Below are 8,915 nucleotides of genomic sequence, written 5' to 3'. Positions count from 1 at the left end.
TTTGCCTTGTTAGTATGATTTACAAGCTTATTAGCATGCTAAGCATGATCATGAGTGAGTAGTTTCCTTAGCTAGGGTTAATGGGGAATTAGGGGAAAACAACATGGGGATTGATCTATACTTAATCTAATAAGTTTTCATAATTAAATTGCATGCTTGTTGTGATTCCAACTTATGCACATGTTATGTTTGATGAAATGCGAGCCTATGAATCCTTGAATTTTTTACCCATCACCTATCTTTTCAATGAGGCTTGTAAGCTTGTACACCAACTCGAGCCTCATTAGACCATGCATATAGTTGAATAGGAAGGATTAAGTCGACTTGTAGATGTTGTACAATCTAATCGATTCGGCTCCGGGACCTAAACCTTCTTAGGGATTGTAAGCTTATACACCAACTCGATCCCATCACAATAATAAGTTCTTGCTATATAATTGAGAACATGTTTGTATGATCAACTCCCACGAATCCCCTATGAACCCATGACAGCCTAGTGCCTTTAATCAATTTTTTACAATCCCTCTATTTGCTTTACTTTGTTTTTATTCATCTTGTTGATTAGTTTAGTTTATCTCCTACATCAACCCAAATTGTGACACCCTAAGACACAACCATTTGCAATTGAGAATCCTACATCAATACCCATCCCTTGGGATCCGACCTTTACTTGCCTCTTTGCTAAAGAGTAGTTTTTGAAGTTCTAAATATTGTTTTGGTTGGTAGCTTTTGACGACGAGTTTAAACCGGACCAAAAATGGCGTCGTTGCCGGGGACGATGTTAAATTGATTTGATTTTCGTTAATTGTTTTTAGTTGGGTCTTACTTTACCTTGGGGAAGTCAATCTCTTTAAGGTTGTTTTAATTGTTTTCGAGTTGTTTGATATTTTGCATGACTAGGAGATCACAAGGTAATCCATTACCTATTGATCTTGAAATTGAAAGAACCTTAACCAACAATAGAAGAGTTGCAAGAGGTACTTCAAGAGTTGTAGGTATTGGAGAGGTTGTGGACATTCAACCAAATAACATTGAGTTTACCAATCCTTTTGCAAGAGAAAGAGAGGACAACCCAATACAAAATCCACCACAAAATCAACCCACAATGCCTAAATTTTCATCACATTCCGTACCAACCGAGGAGAACCTACCAAATGGTACTCCTACACCACCACATTTAACCGGTAATTTCATTGCCAAATCCGCATTCATACCACTAGTTGAGAGAAATCAATTTGGAGGGATGCCTAGTGAAGACCCTCATTCACATATTAAGACTTTTTGTGACTATTGTGATGCGATTTCTCAAACCGGAGTTTCTCAAGATCAAACCCGATGGGTATTATTTCCTTTTTCTTTGATTGGTACCGCAAAGCAATGGTTGAAGAGTCTAGACAAGGGTACCGTTGGTATTGACTCATGGAAGAAGTTGGCACTTGCCTTCTACAAGAAATTCTATCCTCCTGAGAAGACCAATATGTTGAGATCCCAAATCACCGGGCTCAAACAAAGGGATGAGGAATCATTGTATGAAGCATGGGAGAGATTTAAGGACACTTGTCGATCTTGTCCACACCATGGACTTAGCGAGTGGTTCCTTGTGCAACAATTTTGGAATGGTCTATATGAAGACTCCCGCAACATTCTCAATATGGGATCCAATGGTATGTTTACCGAAGTTTATGACAATCAAACATGGGCCAAAATTGAAGAGATGGCGGTTCATAATTACCAATATAGTAGGCCTCGAAAGGCCACTAGAGGAGGAAAGCATGAGGTAGATTCCATCACACAATTGGGTACTCAACTAAGTGCTCATATTGACACCATCAATTTGAAGTTTGAGAAGGCCATGGCTAAGCTTGATGAAGCTTCCAAATCACCCAAACAACATGTTAATGCTATAGTGGAACTTTGGGACATGACCAAAGTGAATGTAGGGGAATAAGTGAATGCTTTCCAAGCATACAAGAGTGGCACCCCTTATTCCAACTATTACAATGAGAATACCAAATTCCATCCAAACCTTTCATATAAGATCCAAAATGTTCAAAACCCTCAACCAACATACACCCCACCTCCAACGAGAAATCAAGCTCAAAGACCCTTTTATAACCAAAGCCAAGGTTATCAAAATCAACTCTCTTACAATCAATCCAATGACCAAGGCTTTGATGTTCAAAAAGCGGTCCTCCAAATGTAAAATAATCAACAAGAATTTTTCACCCAAATGAAAAAAGCTAGCCAAGCCAAAGACATCACCATCAACAACATACTAGCCCACACCAAGATGCTAGAAACTCAAATGACTCAATTAGCATATTCTAGCTCTCAAAGACAAAAGGGGCAATTACCACCTCAAAGTAATCCCCCAAGACATGAGTCGGTTATTGCCATCCATTTGAGGAGTGGTACAAGGTATGAAGGGCCAAAGGGCCGAAGAAGCCAATTGATGACGACATTGTGGATGCTAGTGACAAGTAAAGAGTTGTGGAGAACTCTAAAGAAGAAGAACCCACCACCAAAGAGGTTTCAAAGAAGAAGAACGAAGAGAAGGCTAAGGAAAAAGAGCCTATTGTGATTAGACTTCCATTCCCAAGTCATCAAGCTAAGCCTAAGTTTGATGAACAACTTGGGAAGTTCATGGAGATTGTGAAGAACTTAGAAGTCTCAATCCCATTCACGGAATTGATCAATCATGTTCCGGCCTATGCAAAGTGCATGCAAGATATTCTTACCAACCGGAAGCTAGAGACTATTGCCTTTACCAAAGTGAGTAGTGTTATTCTTCAAGGAAGTTCACCTCCAAAACTCAAAGATCCGGGAAGCTAAGCCTCTCTATTCCATGCACCATTGGCGACACTACAATCAACAAAGCATTATGTGACCTTGGAGCAAGTATACGTGTCATGCCATACTCGGTATGCAAGAGGCTAGGAATGGGAGAGCTCAAGTGCAATAACATTACTCTTCAAATGGCGGATCGATCAACAAAGATACCTTTAGGGGTATGGGAGGATGTGCCCGTGAGAATTGGCAAATTCTTCATCCCGGTAGAGTTTGTTATTATAGACATGGAGGAGGATTCCAATATTCCTATCATCCTAGGAAGACCTTTCTTTCACACCGCGGGAGCGGTAATTGATGTGAAACATGGAGAACTTACACTTAAAGTGAGAGATGAGACAATCACTTTCAACCTTGACAAAACAATGACAGCTCCCCGACTACATGAGCCATGTTTCATGGTCGATCATTATAGCCGAGAAAGTGATAGGAAGAAGTTGGGATCTCAATGCAAAGATCAAGCCATGGGTAAAGAATCACCACCCATATGGAAGAAGAAAGTGGATAATCCACAAGATGCTCTATCCGAAGAGAAAGGAAATTTCAACAACAATGGGAGCTTGAATAGCTCACCACCAATCATGACAAGTGAGGAATAAGGCCTCATTGGCCATGACAACAAGAAAGATGAGTTTCATTCATCAACTCATGACATCATTGGGGAGCAAGATAATGAAGTGTGTGGTCTGTGGGATGACGAATTTGAAGGATTAGTCAATCCCTACATTGGCAATGCTATGACCTTAGACCAAGGCTTTGGTGACCATCTTGACTCGAGTCATCATCAAGAAGAACATAATGTGGAAAGGTCTATGCAAGATCTTTACAATGAAAATGAACAAGCCTTCGACTACTTCTACAAGGTGTTGAGCAACATCAAAAACGCCATGGCTATGCCTCCTTGACATCTCATTCAAGAGTGAGAGTTTGGTGGAGTCCTCCCTAAACAACCATTTGTATATATTCTAACCCTTTACCTAGCATTTTATTTCATTTATTGCATTCTTGTCACTTTTGGTTTTGCAATTTCATACTTTCATCAAGATTTTCATTACGAGAGAAAGTGAGTGAGGTATTTTAATGTGTTTTGATGTGTAGTGTTTGATTTAGTGTTGGGATAGCAATCTCCTAGGCAAACCGAGCCTTCATAATGCACCCACAATGTTGACCAAAGGAATGAAGAAAGAATGATACGGGAAATGAAGATCCCCACGGGTGGAACTGAACTCGTAGGTGCAGGAGAAGATCTAAGCGTCCCAGGAGGGAATCCACTCGTGCTGTCTGTGATCCGAGCATCCTGGCTCTAGGACGTGGGTCTTGGGAGTGCTGAAATTGAAAAAATTGGGTATGTTGCAAAATCTGGGCAAGGATCTGCGCGTCCTGGCCTGTGCAAAAACTGAAATTTCACACTGTCTATGAATCCGAGCGTCCCCAAGTGAAGACGAGCGTCCCCTACATAAATCCGCTCGTCTCCAGCAGAATCCGTGCGTCCCAGCACGGTGTAGGATTCATTATTTTCTTATTAGACACTTCTAATAACTATGTGTTTATTAGTTAAGTAATAAACTAAAAGAAACTTATGCATGCATAACAAAATACAAATTAAGAAGAAAAATCGATTACTCTTACATAGAGGGCCGAGATGGTTTATACTAATTGGTCTCCTACCTAATTAGTCTTCTTAAGGAAAAATCCAAATGCCCAAGAAAAACCCTAGATCCAATGATTGGATCTACTCCTTAAGGATAGTACCAAGGTAATCACCCTTAATCAAAGTACTAATTTTGTTACTAGAAATTAGTATTTGTATCCTTAAAAATTACTAATATTATTAGTATACTACTTCTAGTAATAAGAGAATAATATTAGAGATAATGTGAGATTTTCTAGAGTGTTCACAACAAAACTAGAGGGATAAGTTCTTTTTCTAATAAGTAAGTATCTTATGTAAAAACGAATTGTTAAAAATAAGAAGAGAAAACTTCTCCTCTTATCCTAGGGTGGCCAGGTAGGTTGAAGGGGGAAGAGTGCCCAATGTCTTTTCTTGTTTCTCTTCTCAAGAGTTTTAGGCATGCAACCCTATGATTAGTAGGTAATCATAGTGCCTTCCACTAATTAAAACAACAAAACACAATTAAACCCTATAATCCCATTTACACGGCTCACCCATTTAAAATGGGTCCATTTTAAGTTTGTCAAATATTGATTTGTATAGTGTGACATATTGGTCATGTTACTAGACATGTAATTTAAATAATGCATTTTTAACTTATTAAAAATCATTATATAAATGAAATAAATCACATACAAAATTAACTTAGCAATTCACAATTACAATTACTTAAAATGAGTCATAGAATTATAAATCACAACTACTTGTATTTATAATAAACAATGAATTATTTATTTTAATTGTTTCAAAAACAATAAATAAACTTTAACAATAAAACAATTTAATTACTTAGTACGAATCTTATTTAATCGAATTACAATAAGATACGTATTATTACTCACAAAATCATTTGTTCAATTTTAAGGAATTAATTAACTTGTATCGTTACACAATTAATTAATTAATCAATTATGAGTGTTACCCTAGAGGTATGACCTTAAGGGATCAACTGATCACCGCTGTCATACGACAGTAATATCAAACTCTAGTCAGCCAATCATTACCAATTAATGTGGATCAGTTGAAAATAAAATATTACATTCCCTTTAGCATTCTTAATATGAGATTTAAACATGTGATCGCATTATTGTCGAGGCCACATACTCCAACAATCTCCTACTTGTCCGCGACAAGTGTGCGTCACCAATTCTCTTGTCCTATTACTATCTTCCACTCAATGCAAGGTGACTTGCAGGTCGTACTTGAATTTGATCATATCAAGAGTGGTTTCCTCGATCTGGAGAATAACTATCTGACCGAAAATATCTACCATAGATACCTTCCGAGCGTGGCCACACATTTCTAGTTCATTGTTCCTCGAGTGGCCTTGAGATATAAGATAACCCTGACGAGGATGGACAATTCCTATTGCACTCTTCCCTTTGAATAGCCATAGCTCATCATGACCCAAAACATGCTCATTAGACCCTAATTAAGAAGGTTGCAGAACATAAATCAAAGTCACTCTGAAACTGTGCCATCTTAGGCGAACAGTCATTAGTCAAAGAATCGACTCATAAGAATACCATAGTAGCTCTCACCACGACCAGGCTATAAAAATTTCCAGAACATTATAAGCGGTCATATGCCCGACAGAGTGTCCCTTACAGTATGCCTATGTGATCGACTAGTCATCTCTCATGACTCTATGGCACTTGAACTTGCCATCAATCGCATCACACTCCAGTTACTTCGAGATGTCACCTCATATAAGCAACTAGGGGCGAGTACTATGTTAATCCAGTTCACTTTAATGGGGTTCAATATTGTCTCAACAACCCATTTGGATGTAACAAAGTACAAAATGAGTTAACGATAACTCTAACAATAAATGTGATTATCACACACAAGTAGTCAATACCATATTGCTACTCAATGTCTTATAATCATAAGTGCACTTATGCACTTGCCTAACGCAATAAAAGTTTAGCTTGTGAATACCATGTGTCCAAGTGTTCAAACTTTGTGAATTTTGATTTCCTTCAATTTCATGTTATCCCTTATAGCATGAATTTTACTAAGTACATGTCTAGACTTCATACTAGACTTGGGTTCTATAGCTTGGAAGAAGCTCTTACTGTTATCATATAACTTGTGACGTGGGTTTCGGTGGACAACACTACTTGTAGTTTTAAAGCACACCGCCTAATCACAATTACTTAGGTTCATTTCGTAGAATCTTGCAATGGATGACAATAAAATACATTTTTCTAGTCTCTTACTCTTTATGTCAATAAACCGCCTAGGATTTTCACAAATCCAAATGAGTTTGGAAACTTGAGTTTGTGTAACCTCTTAACACACAACTTGTTATTCTTCCAAGCTCTAGAACAAACCATTAGTTCTCCTTGAGAATTCATGACGGTTCCCACAGGCTTACCAATGACTCTCATATGAGTTAGGTTGTTATCGACTTATCATGCTCCAAGCATGTAATTCATCTAGAACATGTGCATTATGGCATACATGATTATACTAATGGCGGAAACATTAGTTATCAAATTCATGTAGACAACAGTTCTTAGGTTCAGTAAATAACCATGACTCTATCATGGTAATTCTATATTCATCGACATGAATAACCTACTTAACTGGTTGATTTCATTAAGATAAACGATCATTATCAACATAAGATTCCTATCTAAGTGCCAATCCAACATCCCATGTTTTAATAGATTTGCATAATGTCTAATTTCATCAAGAATTGAAAACCTATTTGCACGTCATTTCCAATGAGTAATAAGTTATGCAATTCTTAAAGTATGATAGCTCCCACTGAACTTCATGTCTTAACATGACAGTCATTTGCTCCCACTCAAGTTCACATGTTTCATTTTTGACAACTCATTCGAAACATTACATGATTTGGAATAATCATTGCTTCTTTAAGTATTAGTTAAAACAATATATGTCATTCAAATATCCCTTTTAAAATGCCCATTTGGAAAGTGGTTTTAATACCTTACTTATTTTCATAATGAGGTATAGCAATTATTTGAATCGTTAGCTTAGCTTTCGTAGACATCGACATGCCTCTCTATGCAACTCTTAATCATAAATTTCTATTTACTTTGGATTGGTCTCAACAATCTAAAATAAATCTATTTACTTGCATAGATACCATAATTTAGTTTTATGAGGCTCTTAAGTAAAATATGTTGGGAAATGTGTCCTCAACAATAGTGCGATCACATGATTTAAATATCATTATTAAATCTCATGCCAAGAATACGGAAGGGATGATACATTACATATATAGTCAACTGGTCCACACATATCGGTAATGATTGGCTGGCTAGAGTTTGACATTACTGTCGTGCGACGGTGGTGATCAGTCGATCCCTTGAGGTCACACCTAAAGGACGATTCCCTTAATTGAAAAGGTTAATTAATTGTATACCGATACAGATTAATTAATTCCTTAAAATTGAACAATTCGATTTGTGAGAGAGAGAATATTGATATCTTATTGTAATGGGATTAAATAAGATTATTTTAGTAATAAAATGCTTTGTTGCTAAAATTATCTATTGTTTGAGAAACAATAAAGATAAGAATGAATGGTTAATTATAATTACAAGAAGTTGTGAATTATAACTATATGACCCATTTTATTTATGTGATCAAGTATCACTAGTAAATTTGTTGTATGTAATTTAATTAATTCAAGAAATGATATTTATGTGATAAATATGCATTAAAATTAATTAATAACATGTAGCATACTACATGTGACATATTGTGTGACAAATGACAAATTGACAAAATAAAATGGTAGTCCATTTTATGTATATGGACCGAAAATGGAGGGTGTGTTAGTGGGTTTTGGTTGTTTTATTTTATTTGATAAAATAAACATAATGATGCCTACCTACAACTAGTCTTACAGATCTTACACACCTACTATTTTTGAGAAGAGTAAAAGAAAAAGAAATGATGCCAATTTAGGCTCTTCCAACCGTGACACTCCCTCTTAATTAAGTAGAGTTGGTTCTTTTCTTTTTCTTACACTACCATTCAATTAACATAAAAAATGTTCATGAATATTCTCTCTTCTCTCTCCTAAATCTTCATCAAAAAGATGAGTATTTGATTCAAATTGTTCATATGAATTACTAAGATTACTAGAAGTAGTATATGAGTATTAGTAATAGATTTTAAGGTAAACTACATTACAAACATCTAGTACATGTTTATTTGTGGGTTTAAGGGATTGTCTTGGGTGCAACTAATTGGAGGACTTCTAATTTGAAGTCAAGAATGTTCATCCATTAATGGAAAGCTCAAGAACTAACAAGAAGGAGATCTTCTTAGTGCCCAATATGACCGAAATTATTATGGTGAGAAAATGATTTCTTCTCTTACCTTTTTAGTTTGCATGCATAAGATCCGTCTT

General features: G+C 36.4%; 1 non-coding gene across 1 annotated transcript; it reads right to left on the bottom strand.

Annotated features, from left to right (window-relative positions):
* Positions 1-1,477: 1,477 nt before the first annotated feature.
* LOC141625608 (small nucleolar RNA R71) lies at positions 1,478-1,584 on the bottom strand. Its single transcript, XR_012535378.1, has one exon. It is a non-coding gene; the product is annotated as a small nucleolar RNA R71 (small nucleolar RNA).
* Between the last annotated feature and the right edge of the window lie 7,331 nt (positions 1,585-8,915).

The sequence above is a fragment of the Silene latifolia genome, chromosome X, assembly GCF_048544455.1.
Source record: "Silene latifolia isolate original U9 population chromosome X, ASM4854445v1, whole genome shotgun sequence".
In the NCBI taxonomy this organism is placed as follows: domain Eukaryota; kingdom Viridiplantae; phylum Streptophyta; class Magnoliopsida; order Caryophyllales; family Caryophyllaceae; genus Silene; species Silene latifolia.
This window is presented reverse-complemented; position numbering and strand designations above follow the sequence as displayed.